Source organism: Amblyraja radiata, chromosome 2 (genome assembly GCF_010909765.2).
Source record: "Amblyraja radiata isolate CabotCenter1 chromosome 2, sAmbRad1.1.pri, whole genome shotgun sequence".
NCBI classification, from domain to species: Eukaryota; Metazoa; Chordata; class Chondrichthyes; order Rajiformes; family Rajidae; genus Amblyraja; species Amblyraja radiata.
The window spans coordinates 87,831,422-87,853,283 of NC_045957.1; the positions used below are offsets into that span (position 1 = coordinate 87,831,422).

At 43.8% G+C, this 21,862-nt stretch overlaps 1 protein-coding gene and 1 non-coding gene across 5 annotated transcripts in view; one reads left to right on the top strand and one right to left on the bottom strand.

Moving 5' to 3' along the window:
* The window catches only part of tns3 (tensin 3), a 453,833-nt gene that overhangs the window by 24,184 nt on the left and 407,787 nt on the right, over nucleotides 1-21,862 (top strand). The window lies entirely within an intron of this gene.
* LOC116970551 lies at nucleotides 17,695-17,806 on the bottom strand. The gene has a single exon (XR_004411179.1). It is a non-coding gene; the product is annotated as a U6 spliceosomal RNA (small nuclear RNA).

Sequence of the window (21,862 nt, forward strand, 5' to 3'; positions counted from 1 at the left end):
GCATGTGCAGTTCACTCCTTACACGGGTCTCTGCACAACATTGATTGGTAGCGTTCCGGACCCCTGGACCCGAGGACTCCAACCTGTATCAAAGAAGTACATGTGAAAAATATCTCACGGACCATAAAAATGCGTAACCTTTCAGTAAAGTCCCTTTTAAAGTCCCTTTTAAAGATTATAGTTATTTTCTTGAATCTCATTAACATAACTCATGAATAAGTTGATGTCCATATGCGGATGTAAATCTTTATTTTTATTTATACGGTACCCGCAAGAGTTATTACGGATATCGCACGGATATCGCACTGGCCACTACGTTCATATAATGTTGCAATACTCAACCACAAGTGTACAAGTCACTCTTGGAGAAATTCAAACTTTCTTGAATTTTCTCCCGAGTGAACAAGTTACACGATGACCTGCCGTTAGCGCTACGGTGGTCCACGGTGGTCCACGAATGCCGTACTGTTATCGCACGAGGTTCCCACGATGTTGAACTCTGGTTAACTCTTGCGTCAAGTCGCCCCGTGTAAAAGCCGCATTACGCTGGAAGGGGCGCAGTGACTCGAGGGTCTGAGCTATGGGGAGAGGTCGAGCAGGCTGGGACTCTATTCCTTGGAGCACAGGAGGCTGAAGAGTGATCTTGTAGAGGTGCATAACATCATGAGAGGAATAAGCATGAATAAGCATAGAATAGGTATACTCCGCCATTCAGTCACTGCTGATCTATCTCTCCCTCCTAACCCCATTCTCCTGCCTTCTCCCAATAACCTCTGACACATGTATTAATCAAGAATCTATATCTCTGCCTTAAAAATATCTGCTGGCTTGGTCTCCACAGCCTTCTTTGGCAAAGAATTCCACAGATGCACTACCCTCTGACTAAAGACATTTCTCCTCATCTCCTTCCTAAAAGAACGTCCTGTAATTCTGAGATTATGACCTCTGGTCCTAGACTCTCCCACTAGTGGAAACATCCTCTCCACATCCATTCTATCCAAGTCTTTCACTATTCTGTATGTTTCAATGAGGTCCCCCCCCTCATTCTTCTAAACTCCAACGAGTACAGGCCCTGTGCTGACAAATGCTCATCATAGGCTAACCTACTCATTCCTGGGATCATTCTTGAAAATCTCCTCTGGACTCTCTCCAGATCCAGCACTTCCTTCCTCCGATAGTCCAAATGCGGTCTTACTAGCACCTGATAGAGCCTCAACATTACATCCCTGTTTTTGTATACAAACCCTCTTGAAATAAATGCAAGTATTGAGTTTACTTTAATCGCAGAGAGAATGTGCAAATTTCACCCTGGATTTAAGAATTAGGTCTTCTGTCGTAATGTTTCTCTGTGTAAGTGTTAATTCTGGCCAAATTGGCCAGGACACTAAAATTGTGTAAAGGCTTATGGGCTGCTAGGCCATTTGGTTAATTTAAATGTGCCTTCTGCAGAAATAGGACAAGCTACAGAATGGTGCCAATTTGTCCAGAGCCTAGATAAGAGCTGCAGGAAGAGAATGAAAACATCTGCAGATCCTGACAATTAGGTGCAAATTGCATGGAATGGATTGGATGAATGCAAACCAGCCATACACATTGTATATAATGTTGCAAAGCTTTACTTTGCTAGATGTTGATTGGATTAAGTATTGAGCCTTGTCTGGGTTTCTTGAATATCTGGGTAAATGTTGCTATGTTTGCTTCCTCTCAGAAGCACCGTTTGAATACATTGTATAAGTCACTGTATTATTGGGTTAGGGAAATGTCTATCCTATACTGTGTTAATCGATATCTGTTATTGGATTATATAGAGACCACCGCAATGTGGTTCGGCCCATCAAGGTTCTGGGACGTATAAAAGTCCGCTCCCACGAGGTCCTGTGTCGATCTTCTGGGAGAACGCTTAGGACTGCGTGACCTTCTGGAGTGTCTCTGCTTGAGCGAGGCTAAAGAGGGCTTGATCAGGCAGATACGAGGATCGAACACACGGTGGTTAGGTATAGTAGTGGAACTGTAATTGTGTTTTGTCAAAATAAAGTTTAGATGTTTCGATCGTGAGTGCAGTAATTGGGCCCACTGTTTGGTTTTCACATTGATTTTCGGCACTTCATCGATCTGCTACTTGGTGCGGATCGATCATTCGCGGGCTTGGGAAAGGGTCCAATCGAGACCGTTAGAACAGAGTCTAGCAAGCACGGGAGTTGGTTAGCACTCCTTTGGGTTAGGGGCCCATAAAACCGGGTGTGGCGTGGCCCAAAACCTGGTCGTAGTTGGCAGACTGCAGCTGCTTTAACGAGAGCCTGACGCGCTTCGAGGGCGACGCGTGGCCCATTGTCCAGATTTGGTATCCAGTTGTTGGGGTATTGAAACACAGGTCTCGTCTACGTATTGATCTATCTTTGCCGGGAGCGCTGATTGGAAAGGTGTGTTCTGAAAATCGGCATCGACTGCCAGCGCGAAGAGGCTAGGCGTTGAACCCCCGGTGCCCAGCAGAGACGGGTGTTTGCGTGAAGGTGTCTGAGTCCCTCCTTGGAGTGGCGGACGAGGAACCTCGTTAAGGCACTGGGCTCAGTGGCTAGAGTATAGATTGGCTGGGAATAGTCCAGTCCATTCGAGATTTCATTGGGCAATTTAGTTTGAATTCAAAAGCCCAAGTATGTGGAGTGGTACGCACCAAAACTAGTTGGTCCAAGAAAGAGTCTAAATTTGCAGAATCAAATTTCCAAATACAGAATTTTGCATTGAAGTTCTGCCCATACGGTAGAATTCGAATTCTGTGTAAATAGCACTTCGGACTTTGTGCATGCTTGAGATTGATTCTGAATGGTGGCTGATCAACAGTGAATAGTGACCCTCTGATCGATTGTTGATTAGTACCTGATAGCGAAGAGTAACTGAGAGACGGAAACCTGGTTTACTTGGTGAAAAGTACCCGGATGCGAAAGGTACCCCTAATTCTGTAGAACTTAGAGAGGAGGGATAGAGGTCCCCTTATAGAAGTCCAGGAGGAAAGTAACATTTAGGAGGAAAAGTAGTCATTTAAGAAGTAGTAACCCTCAGCAAAGAGTACCCTAGGAAGGGGAAAATCTTCGGTATCAGTGGGAGAGGTTCACTGATTGATGACAACGTGATGCGGCATTGAGATCGAGTGTTTGTAAACTGCGCAGGCGTGTGAAATTATTATTGTAAATTGTAAAAATCCAGCATCGTCTTTTTTAGCATCTTTATCAGATCCGAATTGTATAAATACTTTGTGTATGTAAAAAGATTTAGAGTTAAGATTTTGAAAGTTAATATTGAGAGTGTGTTAAGTTCGCGGACTGCTATTTGTATTGTTTGTGTGAGTGCTTAAGGATTTTTGGGTATTAGATAATTTTCAGTAAGAGTGTGAATTAAATATTTATAATTGTTTAGATTGTAGTATTGTTAGAATCCGATTCATGGTGGTTCGATTGGGGTTCGTACTCTTTCGATCACTGTGTCGGGGGAGGAGTCGTTCCGTCGACCAAGCACGAGGAAGATTTATTGGCGTGTGATTTATGCTTGTAGTTTATATTGGGGTTATTTTCCTTTTTGATTATAGTCTTACTGGCATGGTTCCGATTTGTTTGTCTGTGTGAACTTAAAGTGGTTTGAATTGGAGAGATTGTTGCTTGGGAGAGATTGCTGCGAGGGAGAGATTGTAATTAAGAGTTGGAGTCTTAATTTGAGGAACCGGAGGTCCTTTGTTTGAAGGTTGAGAGTTGAGTTAAGTGATTGTGATCTAACTGTTTAGAAAGTTGGGAGAGCGATTGAATACGAACGATTGAGTTGAATAATTGAATAGGAGCGGTTGAGTGAGTGATTGAATAACGGTTGAAAGGGAACAATTGTGTGAATAGGTGTGAATCTGCAAGACGATTAGCCATTGGGGGGAGTGATTCCATTTACCTTGGAGTCTGAAAGGAAGGAGTGAGTTTGAATAGGTGTGAGTGTCTGGAATTTCATTTTGTATTTTGTATTGCGACTATTGTTCAGAAAATGGGGAATGTCTCGGAGAAGGACCTATCAAATAGACCCGAAAGCCCGATAGAATAATTTGCGAGAAACATCCGCATGAAGCAGAAAGATTAAGAGGATTATCTGGAGAATTAAATGGAGTTTTGAGGAGCGAACTTTGGCCGTAATAGGAATATCCGTAATAGGAATAACCTACATATTGTTAGATGATATGGAAACAGTGAGGAGGGGAATGAGCTTATTGGAATATGGAGAATGTTCTTCACTAGAAGAAAAATAAATAAAGAGATCGTTCTGCTTTCTAGTCTAAGAATGGCAGCGTTCATGTTAGGGATTAGAGGGGAACAAAAGAGAACTGGACCTTCTCGAGACATTCAGGAAAAGGAAGATAGCGGAAGCCGACAGCAGGAGCAGGGGAGAATACCAGCTTCTAAAAGAGAAACTACTGAGATGGCTCTTGAAGGGGAGGTGCCGACTAAAATGAAACTTATTAAATTTGGTAAGAGTGCAGCAGTATCTGTAGACCTCGAAGGGAGAGAGGCTCACTATATGCCAGGGTGGGTAGAATTTTTCGGAATGGAGCCACAGCATTCTTCACAGCACTCTCATGTTCTCAGTTCAGAGACACCATGCGCAGCTTGCAAGCAGGGCACACGGGAGCAGTCAGCGGTATCTTCGACTCCTCCCACTAAATTCAAATCCAAAGTGGAAAAATCGGGGAAAGACTCTCTAGCTCCTATGATGGCTCCACCAGTGAAGGACAGTATGGGAGATCAAGGAGCTAGAAGGAAGGTTCCGCCAAAGTGGGCACCAAAATTAATGAGGAAATCCAGTAGTGGGAAAGTGAAGGAATCCTTCCTGAAGTACAAAGACAGAACGAATAGCTTTTCTGAGGGTGAGACAACAGGAGGATACTGAGTGGCTGATCCTGACATTGATAGTATTATTAGGTCGGAGCAATTTCCCGATGATGTGGCTAGAGAACGGATTCCCAGTAGGCAGTTGTAGGAAGCTGCCTACTCCACCTTTGGTATTAGGTCCCGCAGTAGGTGTAAGTAATCCCCGGGCCACAGATGTCCACTTTGCAATGCAACCTGGTCTGACGGCAGCTCAGAGACCCGTATTAAGAATCCAGAAACGGGAAATAACTTCGGAGGAAGATAAGGATGAGGATCTTAAAGCTTGGATAGACAGGCCATTCCGAGAGCCGACTTTTCCTCGGTTTGGTTGGAGAGGGTATAGAGTTGTTAGACCTGATCAGTGCTACAACTGTGGGGAATCAGGACATTGGAGCCGATCATGTCCTGTGAGAAGGAAGGGGGCAAAGAAGAGGGCCACGGGCTTTCAGAAATCAGTGGATCCCAAGAGGTTACAGGGCACTTGGGACCCCGAGGGTAGAGGAAGAGGACGCTGGCCTGGAGATCAGGGGGCAGGGACATTCTGGCAACCAAACCCATTCCACTAGCCCTGACCTGCCGGCTAATACAACATATGAAATCAGAAGGCATCTTCACATGGCCCAAAAATAACAATAAAAACCAGAAAAAACATCACCCCCTTTCAAAGGAGAGACACAAATAATCTAATTGGAATCGAGGAACCTTACTAAAAGGAAGGACTATGAAAAGGGAAACATAGTAACTGGTGGCAACGAGAATGGAAACTAAGGAGAACTGAAATGGCACTAGGGAAAGAAGAAACAAACTTATTGTTCAGGAGGTACGGGAGTGGGAAAGGAGCTATTGTACTAACTTGTTACTAAGTTTGTGCCTGCAGGACAGTATAATCGACAACATACTATCTGGGGAGTGAGGTAAAGAATATACAGACCCCTTGAGAACGGGCAGAAGACAGCTCAGGTAATGTTGCCCCCAGAAACAGGAACAAACAAGAAGAAGGAAATGATACTGTCCTGTCCCTTTAAGACAGATCTGGTAAGGACAACAGATAGAGAAAATTGCTCCTCAGTTTCCCTACTCCTTTGAAACTTAAATCAAGGAAGAAGAAAAAGATACCTACCCTAGTGCCCAACTTTAACATCATCTAGCTTTTGACACCAGTGAAGGAAAGGAAAGTAACATTATCCAAGCTTTCCTAAAGAAGCAACACAGACAACCTATGACGACTATTGGTATGAGCTCCACTTTAAGGAACTGAATTTGAATTTGAAAATATACATTCCACTGTGGTTTGGGGCAAAACACTTCCTTTGTGTCTAAATTATGGTTGTTAGAAATAAATTGATATAAATTTGAATTCGGTCTCTAAATTGTATGGTAATGAATTGGAGGGACTTAAAGGTTTCAGATTTGGAACCAACTTGTGAGATTTGGCTTAGGAATATTTGGAGTTTGATTATTAATTGATATTGTTATTGTCTCATCCCCAGACGGGCAGCCAAAGATGGGAAGGATTATTCAGAGAACATCAGGAAGGATGGAACTTGGGAAAATCTGGTAACATGGAGATTATTCAGGGAACATGAGAGTTGGAATTGGAAATGGTCAAAAGAGGAACTGTGAACAACAAGACTTTAAGAGACCATCTAGGAAGTACTCGGTGGTTTGGAAACTAGTGTAAGAGAGAACCCCTATGGACTGAGAGCCGAGCCAACATACTAAGGAAGAAATACTGGAGGAGAAGTTTATTGAAGTAGAAGGAGAAACTTGAATGGGTGTGGAGATATCAGTCGATGTATTTGACCGATGGATCTAAATTGTTTAACCCTTGATAGTAAAGTGGCTTCTATTATCAAGGTGGAAAGAAATTGTCCCTAGAATTGGCATTCATAATTGGATTTATGATGAAATTGACAACATATGGAAATTGATTGATTAAATTTGAACAGCTGGGAATTCCACAGAAATTGGAATGGAATTGTGTTATTGGCCACAATGCTGTGGAATAAGAAGGGTGAGATGGACACTGAAATTTAGAATAGTAAATTGAAGTCTGAGACTGAATTTGGTTGAATTGAAACATTTTTCATGGTTTGGTTTAACTAAGAATCACGCCTGTAGGAAAATCTGGACTGAACCCAGCTGAAATTTATATGAGAAACCATCATCAGATATACATATTATAACATTGTGTGAATACGGAGAGAGGTGATTAGTGTTGATCTTAGGATAGTGAAGAGTATATTATAGAGCAGAATAGGAATACAGTGATAGAGCAGAATATAATAGAGCAGAATATTGAAATGGGAAAGGGATAGGATTGCAGAATTACAGTGAATGTATGGGAAAGCATTAGTGCATGAGTGGTAACTTGCTTTGTCCCAGGTTTTTCAGGAATTATAGGTTATGGGTTTGACTATGGAAAGGGATGGAAGAATGGGCAACAACACAGATGGAGGGAATTCGCGCTCACGAAAACTCGGGAGGTGAAGACTCATCAGACGGAAATTGTGAAACTATGCCCACGAAAACTCGGGAAGCTTGACAAGATTCTGGGAAGAAACATCGTCTTGTTGTTAATAGATGGAGAATGTAATAGACACACATATCTGACTATTTAGTTATCATAAATGATGGTCTATCATATATGATAAAAGGAAGGAATGTTAATTCTGGCAAAATTGGAGAGGCCAGGACATTAAAATTGAGTAAAGTCTTCTGGGCTGCTAAGCAATTTGGTTAATTTAAATGTGCCTTCTTCAGAAATAGGACAAGCTGCAGAATGGTGCCAGTTTGTCTAGAGCCTAGATAAGAGCTGTAGGAAGAGAATGAAAACATCTGCAGATCCTGACAATTAGGTGCAAATTGCATGGAATGGATTGGATGAATGCAAACCAGACATACACATTGTATATAATGTTGAAAAGCTTTACTTTGCTAGATGTTGATTGGATTAAGTTTTGAGCCTTGTCGGTTTCTTGAATATCTGGGTATATGTTGCTATGTTTGCTTCCTCTCAGAAGCACCGTTTGAATATATTGTATTAGTCACTGTATTATTGGGTTAGGGGAATGTGGTTCGGGGACCTATAAAAGACCGCTCCCACGAGGTCATGTGTCGATCATCTGGAAGAACGCTTAGGACTGCGTGACCTTCTGGAGTGTCTCTGCTTGAGCGAGACTAAAGAGGGCTTGATCAGGCAGATATGAGGATTGAACCCGCGGTGGTTAGGTATAGTAGTGGAACTGTAATTGTGTTTTGTCAAAATAAAGTTTTGATGCCCAAGTGCTTGATTCAGTGATTTTTTACTGACACTCGACTGGGGGGAAGCTTAGAATGAGCTATTTACATAAGGTCATGGGTGATAGAGGTAGAATTAGGCTATTTGGCCCATCACATCTACTCTGCCATTCAATCGTGGCTGATCTATCTCTCCCTCCTAACCCCATTTTCCTGCCTTCTCCCCATCCCTTCTGATACCTGTACTAATCAAGAATCTATCTATCGATGCCTTAAAAATATCCACTAACGATCTTCACATCCTTCTGTGAGCCACCAGATTCACCACCCTCTGACTAAAGACTGTACTTGGAATTAACTTTAATAATAGTCAAGTGAAATGAATAGTCAAGTTAAATGAAATGACTTGACAGATTTTACAACGTTTAAAGAACAATTTTAGTCCAAGTTGTTTTATGTAGAAGTGTGGATTGGGGCAATATTTGGAATATTATCTAATTCTGCCAAGGTTTTATGCAGTAGGCTTGAAGAGAGAGGGATTCTGCACTGTTTCACAGCAATTCTTCATTAATCTTTCGGTCTGTGTTTTCAGCATTTAAAATGAAGAAAGCAATGCAAGTGAAATGTTCTGAGAAGTGAAGAATTCTCTTGGGGCTGACAAATTAAACACAGAAGTTGCATAAATCAACCAAAAGCATATTAACTGGTCACAGATTTAAACCAGAATATGACTCGTGCTTGCAATTCCCTTTGGTAATTTGAGCATTAAGGGCCTGTCCCACTTAGGCGTCATTTGCGCGTCATTTACGCGACATCATTTACGCATGGCGTGCATTACGCGCACGGCGGGTGGTGGCGAGCAGTGACGTGCGGATGCTCGCGGCACCCCAGGATTTTGGGATTCACAAAATCTTCGCGCGCCGCCTGTGTGACGCGCAAATGAGGCCCAAGTAGGACAGTCCCTTTAATTTGAAACTTGGATAATTTCTGATACCTCCTGTGTCCTTTTGTGGAATGTGTAGGAAGGAACTGCAGATGCTGCTTCAAACCGCAGATAGGCACAACATGTTGGAGTAACTCAGCGGGACAGGCAGCATCTCTGGGGAGAAGGAATGGCTGATTTTTCGGGTCAAGACCCTTCAGGTCTGAAGAAGGGTCTCGACATCGAAACGTCACCCATTCCTTCTCTCCAGAGATGCTGCCTGTCCTGCTGAGTTACTTCAACATTTTGTGCCCTTTTGGGGATCCCATCAAGTTGGTCTTGATTTTGTTTTCGATGTTCTGTGTGGTATGTGGATGCATTAATGTTCTTGGGATTTGTTGAATTGTTATACCGACAAGAGGAATTTCCTGCAATTAGCAATAGCTGTTTCTTTTTTTTACTTGTGGTTAGCATTGCTGTTTGCGGTTGAGTGTTGGTGCTCATAACGTTTCAGTCTTTTGGCACACTTAGTCTAACTTTATTGGTGATAATTTCATGTCTGTTTTTGATATTTATTTCCAGTAGCTCACACATTTGTCTGTTGGGATGTTGAAAATGTAACTAGACTGATATAAAAATGAACTCCAATTTTGTCTTCATCCAATTCTGTCAGCACTTGCATATTTTCAAGAAAAGATTTTCAAGGGGCCCTGGGGAATAGACAATAGAAAATAGGTGCAGAAGTAGGCCATTCGGCCCTTCGAGCCAGCACTGCCATTCACTGTGATCATGGCTGATCATCCACAATCAGTACCCGGTTCCTGCCTTCTTCCCATACCCCTTGATTCTGCTAGCCCGAAGAGCTCTTTTGAATGCAACCAGTGAATCGGCCTCCGCTGCCTTCTGAGGAAGAGAATTCCATAAATTCACAACACTGTGAAAAGGATTTTCCTCAACTCAATTATAAATGGCCTACCCCTTATTCTTAAACTGTGGCCCCTGGTTCTGGACTCCCCCAACATCGGGAACATGTTTCCTGCATCTCGCGTTTCCAATCCCTTAATAATTTTATGTTTCTATAAGAGCCCCTCTCATTCTTCTAAATTCCAGTGAATACAAGCCCAGTCGCTCCATTCTTTCATCATATGACAGTCCCGCCATCCCGGGAATTAACCTTGTGAACCTGTGCTGCACTCTCTCAATAACAAGAATGTCCTTCCTCAAATTAGGAGACCAAAACTGCACACAATACTCCAGGTGTGGTCTTGCCAGGGCCCTGTACAACTGCAGAAGGACCTCTTTGCTCCTTTTACTCAACTCATCTTGTTATGAAGGTCAACATGCCATTAGCTTTCTTCACTGCCTGCTCTACCTTTCCCTACTTCCCCTTTTCCAATCTGACACCATTCAGATAATAATCTGCCTTCCCGTTCTTGCCACCAAATTGGATAACGTCACATTTATCCACAGTATACTGCATCGTATGTTGCAAATACTTTCAGAAAGCATTTGATAAGGTCCCACATAGGAGATTAGTGGGCAAAATTAGGGCACATGGTATTGGGGGTAGAGTGCTGACATGGATAGAGAAGTGGTCGGCAGACAGGAAACAAAGAGTAGGGATTAACGGGTCCCTTTCAGAATGGCAGGCAGTGACTAGTGGGGTTCCGCAAGGCTCGATGCTGGGAACGCAGCTATTTACAATATATATCAATGATTTGGATGAAGGGATTCAAAGTAACATTAGCAAATTTGCAGATGACAGAAAGCTGGGTGGCAGTGGGAACTGGGCGGAGGATGCTGTGAGAATGCAGGGTGACTTGGACAGGTTGGGGGAGTGGGCAGATGCATGGCAGATTAAGTTTAATGCGGATAAATGTGAGGTTATCCACTTTGGTAGCAAAAACAGGAAGGCAGATTACTATCTAAATGGCAGGTACACAAAAATGCTGGAGAAACTCAGCGGGTGCAGCAGCATCTATGGAGCGAAGGAAATAGGTAACGTTTCGGGCCGAAACCCTTCTTCAGACTGAAGAAGTCTGAAGAAGACTGAAGAAGGGTTTCGGCCCGAAACGTTACCTATTTCCTTCGCTCCATAGATGCTGCTGCACCCGCTGAGTTTCTCCAGCATTTTTGTGTACCTTCGATTTTCCAGCATCTGCAGTTCCTTCTTGAACACTATCTAAATGGCGTCAAGTTGGGAAAAGGGGAAGTACAACGTGATCTGGGGGTCCTTATACATCAGTCTATGAAAGTAAGCATGCAGGTACAACAGGCAGTGAAGAAAGTAAATGGCATGTTGGCCTTTATAACAAGAAGAATTGAATATAGGAGCAAAGAGGTCCTTCTGCAGTTGTACAGAGCCCTAGTGAGACCACAGTTTTGCAGTTTTGGTCCCCTCATTTGAGCAAGGACATTCTTGCTATTGAGGGAGTGCAGCGTATGTTTACAAGGTTAATTCCCGGGATGGCGGGACTGTCATATGGTGAGAGAATGGAGCAGCTAGATTTGTACATTCTGGAGTTTAGAAGGATGAGAGGGAATCTCATTGAAATATATAAGATTGTTAAGGGCTTGGACACACTAGAGGCAGGAAACATGTTCCCGATGTTGGGGGAGTCCAGAACCAGGGGCCACAGTTTAAGAATAAGGAGTAAGCCATTTAGAACGGAGACGAGAAAACACTTTTTCACACAGTGGTGAGTCTGTGGAATTCTCTGCCTCAGAGGGCGGTGGAGGCAGGTTCTCTGGATGCTTTCAAGAGAGAGCAAGATAGGGCTCTTAAAAATAGCGGAGTCATGGGATATGGGGAGAAGGCAGGAACGGGGTACTGATTGGGGATGATCAGCCATGATCACATTGAAAGGCGGTGCTGGCTTGAAGGGCCAAATGTCCTACTCCTGCACCTATTGTCTATTGTCTATTGTCTAAAACAATCTTCCTTGTATGTTGCACACCATACTTGGCTAATAAAGTATGATTACGATTATGATGTGCCAATCATCTGCCCATTCACCCAACCTGTTGAAGTCACCCTGCATCCTTATAGCATCCTTTTCACAGTTCACACTGCCTCCAGCTTTGTGTCATCTGCAAATTTGCTTACGTTACTTTTAAATCTATAATAAATAATGAATGTATATTGTAAATAGCTGCGGTCCCAGCACCGAGCCTTGCGGCACCCCACGCCTGCCATTCTGAAAGGGACCCGTTAATCTTTGTTTCCTGTCTGCCAACCAATTTTCTATCTATGTCAATACCCTACCCCCAATACCATGTGCTCTAATTTTGCCCAATCATCTCCTGTGTGGGACCTTATCAAAGGCTTTCTGAAAGTCCAGCTTTACTTGTTTACTTTCCATTTTACTTGTTACATCCTCAAAAAATTCCAGAAGATTTTTCAAGCATGATTTCCCCTTCGTAAATCCATGCTGACTTGGACCGACCCTGTTACTGCTAGCCTAATGTGCAGCGATTACATCTTTGATAATCAACTCCAGCATGTTCCCCACCACTGATGTCAGGCTAACTGGTAAACAATGTTTAACTGGTACAATCTTCACCTTGACTCTTGGGAAGCAGTAGGACTTTAAGGACTTATATGCTCTTTGCAGTGAGAATGACAGGAGAAATCAGACATGTGTTGGAACAGGAGTTCTGAATTTCCTCGGTCTGAGAGGTAAATGTAGATAACTCTCTGAAGAACAGTCTGGTTTTTATAGCAATATTATACCATGACGCACGTCAGGTTTTGGCTGATTACAAATGAAATTGTAATGCTAGGACCTTTCCCATTTATTAAGTATTGAATCCAAATAAAAGTCCTCAATCTCTAAATTCTATTCCTCGTAAAAGCAAAATTCCATGTTCAGTGTGAAGTTTGAAAAGTGGAAGATTTAATTTGTGTGGATATCATATTCACTACACTATAAACAGAATGTGTGCAATGTTTCAGCATTATTTAATAATTGGCAAGTGGAGAAAATGATTGGAGGTTTTTGTCTTTAATTGAGGGTACTGAATATAATGTGTATTGGTCTTTGCTATAATTAAAATCTACAGATTTGGTTTCACTCACCAGTAAATACTGAGGTGAACACAACCTATCATGACACTTCATTTGCACTTAATGTTCGTGACCAAAATGGACCCACCATGTGCATTTTTAAATGAGGTTTCTTATTCATTTTGTTTCTTGTCCATTTAAAATGGATGTCAGAATGGAAACTTGATATTAAGTTGAAAAGACAGCAACATTTATTAAAACCCAGTTGGGCACATAATGGTCAGATTCATCACATAAAACATAGAAGTTCAATGCAAAAGTAATTTTGGTATTGGTTTATTTACATCACGTGCACCACTTCAACAGCATCTTGTTTGAGTGTCCAGGCAACCTAGTCCAATTTCAGAACCTGAACTTGTACACTGAGTGATTTGATTCAAGAACCTCCAAATTTTCCCTGATCTGATTCATAATCATAAATAATAATAATAATAATAATAATGGATGGGATTTATATAGCGCCTTTCTAATACTCAAGGCGCTTTAATGATAAATGATAGGAGCAGAATTAGGCCATTCGGCCCACCAAGTCTACTCCTCCATTCAGTCATGACCCCACTCTCATGCCTTCTCCCCATAACCTCCGACGCCTAATTACACCTAATTTCATGATGATCATATGAAATTATGAACTATGCCACCATTCTTTTTAAATATTTTTAATACCTATTTATTATTTTCTTTACTGATTTTGTGTATATGTGAGTCAATGGCTGTTGTGTTTTATTCTTTTTAAACCAAAGGAGATGCAATGGAATTTCGTTGCACAGTATTGTGCAATGACAATAAACGTATTCTATTCTATTCTACAATATTGATTGAAGTGCTGCTTGTAAACAAGGTTCTCTCCTTTTATTTCAGTTTTCTGCTACTTGGTTTTTAAAAAAAATAGTTTAACAACCTGAAATTTAAATACTTGTTCAGTAAACTTTGAGAATCTTTTCTGGACCAGCCATATTAAAGCTTTGGCCAAGAAAGCGCACTATTGCCTCTACTTCCTCAGAAGACCAAGGCCTGTTTCCAACAGCTTCTACAAATGCACTATAGAAACCATCCCATTGGGATACTTCACAGCCTGGTTTGGCAACAGCTCTGTTCAACAACACAATAAATTCTAGATTTGTGAATGCCGCCCAGTTCATCACATAAACCAACCCTCTCCTCCCCGTCAACTTCATCTACACTTCATGCTGCCTTTGGAAAAAGTCATAGCGTCGTAGAGCTGTAGACACACTTCACCACACTGACCCCCTGATTGACCACTTTTAGGGAACCATGCACCTATAATCCCTCTGCACTGCAACACTGCGGGGTTCTGCCATTTGTCGTGTAAGTTCTGCACTGGTTTGAAAAGGTCATGAGTGAATGGATGGACTGGAACTCCTTTGCCTAGAGATAGGAGATTGAGGGGTGACATAAAATCATGTGGGGGGGGGGGGAGATAATGTGGATGGTCAGTCTTCCTCTCGGGCTAGAGGCGTTTACAACTATAGATTTAAAGTGAGAGGGGAAATCTTTAAAAGGGATGTGAGGGACAATGTTTTTATACCAAGAGTGGGGGGTATATGGAACAAACTGATGATAGGTACAATTAGATTTAAAAACGTATTTAGTTAGATACACAAATAGATAAAGCTATAGTGGGATATGGGGCAAGTTTAGGGAAATAGGACCAGGCAGCTCAGATATACATCTTGATGGCATGGACAAGTTGGGCTGAAGGACCTGTTTCCAATCTGTATAACTGTCTCTAAGCATTGAACAAGGGGTCAGTCAGCTCTGTGGAAAGAATCAGTTAACTTTTTGCATTGAAGTTCAGAAGGAAAGCTTATTTAGTCAGGTGTACACTGCAATTGCCTTGGGGCCTTGAGTCTGCTTTCAAAAATTGTTTTTAGATTGAGTACAACACTCTGATACAGCCAGGTGACCTGCTGAAGGTCTTGACCAGAGGTGACTTTCTGGAAGGGTGCTCCTTCAGGTAAAAGGTAAAAGATTAGAGTGGCCTTGTGATATGCGCAAGATCTATATTTTCTTTTGTCACTGTGGCTATTGGGCTAGAACAGAAATTATTTGTCTGTGTATTATGTGTTTAAGGACAAATTTGTACATTGAGAATTATTTATGAACTTGCAAAAACCACTAACAGAATTGGAAGAGGAGTTACTGCTGTCATAAAGGCAGGGCCGGATTTAGATGAAGAGAGACCCTAGGCTATTTCACTTGTGAAGCCCCTCCCAACCCCCCACCCCCACGACGAGAGGAAGATGGAAGAGTCCACCACATTAACATGGATGTGCAGCCGAGCGTGGCCAATGAGATAAGGCCAAAAGCTGCGCTTTTTATTTATTGCCAGTGCTAGTGTTGAGTCATCAGCTTAAAACACTATTATTCTGGAATGGAGGGCAAGGGAAATTACTGAAGTGTTGTTTAGAGATTACAGTGAGTTGTGACAGCATATGTAAGAAAGGCCTATGACAGTGTCAAAAATATTATACACCAGGCCCGTACAAAGCTTTTCAAAAAGGGGGGTGGCATGGCAGGATTACAAAAATTGTATGTGAAATAAGTGCATGCAGCGCATATCACAAGCGCAAAGCCCCATGCGGCCGGGGTCCAGGGCCCTGGAAGCTCTGGGGCTTTAGATGCTCACTGGTGCATTCCGAGCCTTATTTTGGAGCATTTTTGTACCGAATTTATGACCAATATTTCAGAAATAATTTTGGTTGAGTCAAGAGAATGAGTGGTTGGAATGGGATGATTGGATTCATTGTTGTATACATTTTTTTAAATCAAGAATTGAAGCAGACCTTGTTTTAATAATCAAGTTGTACTGTAAAATGTTATGTAAAATGTTATAAAGGAGCATGCAAACACTTCAAAAAAAAAAAACTTTGCGTTTTTGCAGTAAATAAAACCTTTTTTTAGAAAATGTTTTGTGTTGATTTGATTTCCTGTTACTATTCGACGGTGTTAGTGTGTGCACATTAAAATATGATGCAAAATGAAAGTCGCAAACTATGGAATTCATATTTTCAGTATTGTTATCAAGGAAAAGAAAGCAGCTCCAATTGTTTGATATTATTCATATGGAGGAGAAAATATAATAGCTCTAAAACCTACCTTAATTTTGCCATCTCACTAAAGATAATCCCCCCCCCTTTCCCTCTCTCCCTTCCCCTCCCTCTCCCTCCACCTCTCTCTCCCTCCCAATCTCTCTCCCCCCTCGCCCCCCCTCTCTCTCCCCCTCCCCCTCTCTCTCTCTCTCTCTCCCCCCCTCCCCCCCTCTCCCCCCTATGTGTCAACCCCCCATTTCCCCCTTTCACACCCCCCCCCCCTCTCTCCCCCTCCCTCCTCCTCTCTCTCTCCCTCCCACGCAGCGAGGCTCCATCTCGGCGCCACAGACACCGCAGCATCCCCCCAGCCCAGAGAAACGGGCACTCCCGCAACGCAATATTCCACTGCTTACCTGGAGTAGACACGAGGCATTGAGGTGATTATGTGGAATGCAAATGGAGATCTGAACCCGCCCGGGCCCACTGCGCACGCGAAGAGAGACAGCGTCATTTTGCTTCGCTACTGCATCATCTGCTTCCCCCAACTGCGCAGGTGCGGATGGTTGCAAATTTTTTCCCCAAAACTTCCAGCGGCCGGAACCAAAATTTTGGGTAATTTCCGTCAAAGTGGAAACGCTGATAGCTCTCCAATTTTTTTTTTCCTCTGGATTTTGTTTACTCTGGGGAGAAAAACACATTGGCCGGATGCCCCCTGGATGTTGAGGCCCTAGGCTTCATTCTATGAGGCCTGTAGGTAAATCCAGCCCTGCTGAGGCCCCCCTAGATCTCGATGCCCTAAGCTTAAGCTTGTGAAGCTTATACGTAAATCCGGCCCTGCATAAAGGCACTCAACAAATCGGTGACCCAGATTTGCACTGGGTGGTGTTGATAGAGGGATAATTGTTTTGCTGTTGTAACAGTGATGTGCATTCTTTGGAATTCATTCAATGATTTCAATGTCTCTTGCAAAAGTTGAGGAACGGCATGTGGTTGAGTCTGCAATGGAACTCAGTCCCATGACCTTCTAACTTGGAAGTGAGAGTGTGACCAAGCAAACAAAATCCTTTGTTTCCGTGTGCCAATGAGTGTATGTCTTCCACATTCAAATGGTCTGCCATATGCTGTGAGGTACAAAAGTGTGTTCTGGGTAAAGTGTTGGACCTTGGCATGCATCAGTGGAGCCAACCCTACAAAAGGCTAATGTCAGTTTTAGAGTTTTACGTTAAAGGAATTAGGCTCTTCGACTCATCAAGTCCGCGCCAACCAACAATCAATCACTCATTATCTATTTCTTTGTTATACCAGTTTTGCATCCTACACACTAGGGACAAATTACAGAAGCTAATTAACCTGCAAACGTGCACGTCTTTGAGATGTGGGGCGAAACCAGTACACCGGAAGAAAACCCAGGCAGTCACAGGGAGAATGTGCAAACTCCGTACAGACAGCACCCGTAGTCAGAATTGAACCCGGGTCTCTGTCGCTGTAAGGCTACCACTGCGCCACTATGCTGCTGCTAAAAACATGGAATGCTTCACATGCTTTGCATCTCATCATTGCGCAGAGGCCATGCTAATCTTCTCTGTATCGTTCCAATTTTAGTATATGTGCCATCGAAGGGAGTGAGTACTCAAAAGCGTAAGAAGAATGCATAAGCTAATAAATTTGTCTGCCGTTTGTGAGGTCTTGGTTTAGGTACTTGTTCTTCAACATTGTATTTGTAATTTTCAGGCATGTAAAATAAACAAATTGTATGAGAGATCATTTAGTCTATTGAGTCTATGCCATATGTACCATACCTGCTACAGACTGCATAGTTCATATGTGCATGTCATAGGAGAGAATTAGGCAATTTGGTGCATTGTCTACTCTGCCATTCTAAAATTGCTGATTTGTCTTTCCCTCTCAACCCCATTCTCCTGTTGCCTCCCCATCACCTTTAACATCCTTCCTTATCAGGAACTTATCAATCTCCACTTTAAAGATACCCAACTTCTTGGCCTCCACAGCCGTCTGTGGCAATGAATTCCACAGATTCATCACTGCAAACCCTTCTACTCTCCGAGGGAATTTAACTCCTTTATTCTCGCTGGAGTTTACATTTCGCCCCAAGCCTGCGTACGTGAGGCGCAAATGCAACTCGTTGACCAGGTAATGAGGGTAGAGAGTGACTTCCCGGACTCCATGATCATTGTTTTGGGGGACTTTAACAAAGCTAACCTCAGCCTTGACCTTCCAAAATACAGACTTCAAGTTACCTGCCCCACCAGAGGGGAGAGAACACTCGATCACTGTTATACGGCAATCAAGAATGCATATCGTTCTGTTCCCCGGGCGGGTCTGGGTCTCTCTGATCATTGCATAGTTCACCTTATTCCAACCTACAGGCAGAAACTAAAAGCTGCTAAGCCTGTGGTCAGAACAACGAAAAGGTGGACCAGCGAGGGTGTATGAGAACTGGGGCCCCAATGAGTGGATAGCAGATAGCGAGCCAAATGCCAGACCATTGGGATTTCTGAGTTGGTGAATCGATATCAGAAGTATGTGAAGGCAGTCAACCACCATTTCTTCGCACATGGCAGCAAAGGTGTGATAATTGATGACATTTTCTTTCACAAAATTTAACTAATTTAATGACTAGAATTAAGATTTATTTTTAGACCCTGGAGGTAGTTTCTTGATTGTTACTCTCTATATTAATGAAGACATTTTTTTATTTCCTTTTTTATAACCTTTTTTTATTTTTTAGTATGTTTTAAAGTATGTGTTTAATGTTCCTTTGTGTGTTTTGTGTGGGGGGTGGTGTGGGGGGGGTGAGGGGGAAACCGCTTTGGTCGCCTCCTCCATGGAGAGGCGAGTTTTTCCAGGTCGCCTCCCCCGTTGCCTAACATCAAGGATCGGCGCGGCCTTTCCCGGAGACACGCCCGGGGCTTCAGCGGCGGGCGCAGCGTGGACTCTCGTTGTGGAGCGGGTGAGCCCTCGCTGGAGGGGAGCGCTCCGTTTCGCTGGCCCAGGGCTGCCGGCAGCCTGAAGTCGCAGCCTGAAGCCGCGGTCTGCAGAGCTCCAGCTGGTGCGGCGTCTGCAGCCCGAGATCCCTCGTGGGGGACCCGGAGGAAGAAGAAGCCATCACTGCCGGCCCGCGGCCAACTTCTACCGCGGGTCCGGCATGGACTTACCATCACCCCTGGAGGGGAGCTTCTACCGCCGGCCCTGCAGTGTACGGTGCTTCTGGCTGCGGCGGAGTCTTTAAATCTCGACCGCCGGCCTGCGGCCTACACCATCTTAAAGCCGCGGTCTCCGGTGAGGAAGAGCCGATCCTGGACTGACTCTGGACTCTGGTCCTGTCCATGGGGGGGAAATGGAGGAGGACTGGCCAAATTTTGTGCCTTCAACCACAGTGATGAATTCTGTGGTGGATGTTTGTGTTACAGTTTTATTGTGTGTTCTTTATTATTGTACTGCTGCTGACAACCCAAATTCCACCGACCCTGGTTGTGTGGCAATAAATTATATCTAAAATTATATCTAAATGCCTGAGCACCCAGTGCAATTTGTATCACTTTTGTCACAATAGTACATAATGTCAGTCATGCTGGAGCAGCGGTAGAGTTGCTGCCTTACAGCGCCAGAAGCCCGGGTTTGATCCTGACTATGGTTGCTGTCTGTTCAGAGTTTGGATTTTCTCTCGGTGCACCGGTTTCCTCCCACTCTCCAAAGAGGCACAGGTTTGTAGGCTACTTGGCTTATGTAAAATTGCCCCTGCTGTGTAGGATAAAATTGCCCCTTGGTCAGCGCGGATTCAGTGGGCCGAAAGGCCTGTTTCCATGATGTATCTCTAAACTATATGTGGAGTTGAAATGTAAGGGGGAAGTTTGCAGTTAAGACCCGACAGCAATGATGTAAGAGGGACTTGAGATTCAAGTCCATGGCTCCCTGAAAGTACCAACACAAGTAGATAAAGTGGTAGAGAAGGTATGTCGGTCGGTTCATCGTTTGGGGTATTAAGTATAAGCATTGGGGAATGATGCAGCTTTATAAAACTTTGTAGTTTGGTTGCATTTCGAGTATTGCCGCAGTTTTGGTCACTCCATCATAAAAAGGAGGTGGAGACAATGGAGAGTGTGCAGAAGAGGTTAACCACGAGGCTGCCTGAATTAGATAGTATTACCAAAGGAGAGATTGGGCAAACTTGGATTGTTTTAAGGTGGACAAGCGAGGGCATTGAGAACCTACAATCCTGCTTTGACTGCACGGATTGGAATGTGTTCAGGGAAGCAACCATGAGCCTTGATGAGTATACGGACATTGTATCATCATATGTCAGCTTTTGCGAGGACAGTTGCATTCCAACTAAGACCAGGACATGGTTCAACAACAACAAGCCCTGGTTCACTGCAGAACTCAGACAGCTCCAACTGTACAAAGAGAAGGCCTACAGGAGCGGGGATGCAGACCTCTACAGGCAGCCAAGTACAAGCTGAGAAGAGGAATAAGAGCTGCCAAGGAAAGGTACTCTGAGAAGTTGAGGAGTAAGTTCTCAGCTGGTGACTCTTCTTCAGTTTGGAAGGGCTTGCAAGAAATTACCAGCTACAAGAGGAAAGCCCCCCGCTCTTTGGACAATCGTCAGCTGACCAACGACCTAAATGAGTTTTATTGCAGGTCTGAAAATCAGAAACATAACCCTGGTACCCCCCCCCCCCCCTACCCCACACAGCCAGACCCAGTCCACAAAGAATGGACCCTGCACCCTTTCCTTCCCATTCACCACTTCTCACCTACTTAAGGCAAGATTCCAGGATGAAAAGACTAGACCATTTCCCACCCCAGCCAACACTTCAGACCCACTCACAGCCTGACCTCAGTCTGCAAAGACTGGGCCTTTCTCCACCCACTCCCCTCCAACCACCATTTCACACCCAATCATCCACACCCTCTGTGCAGCACAACATCACTTATCCAATATCAACAACAAAAATAGAGGAGGTGGAGAGGCTTTTCAGAGGACAAAAGAAGCGGAAATCTCCAGGACCTGACCATGTTTCCCCCTCTACTCTTAAGCTTTGTGCCAAACAGCTGGCACCGGTCTATACAGACATTTTTAACCAGTCCCTGCAAACATGTACTGTTCCTGCCTGCTTCAAAGTCTCCACTATTGTCCCTGTACCCCAAAAGGCAAGGATTGCTTGTCTTAATGACTAAAGGCGTGTTGCACTGACCTCTGCAGACATGAAGACACTCGAAAGGCTTGTGCTGGCCAAGCTGAAAAATATCACAAACTCCCTGCTGGACCCTCTGCAGTTTGCATATCGGGCCAATAGATCTGTGGATGATGCAGTCAACCTGGGCCTGCACTTCATCCGACAGCACCTAGACCGCCAGGGAACCTTTGCGAGGATCCTGTTTGTTGATCTTAGCTCTGCATTCCACACCATTGTGCCAGAGCTACCACACTCCAAACTTTCCAATCTTTCCGAGCTGACTGTGCCTGAACCCCTCTGTCAGTGGATCACCAACTTCTTGACAGACAGGAAGCAGCATGTGAGGCTGGGAAAGCACATCTCGGACCCGCAGACGCTCAGCATAGGAGCACCGCAAGGATGCGTACTCTCTCCTCTCCTCTACTCTCTCTACACCAACGACTGCACCTCCACAGGCACCTCTGTCAAGCTTCTCAGGTTTGCGGATG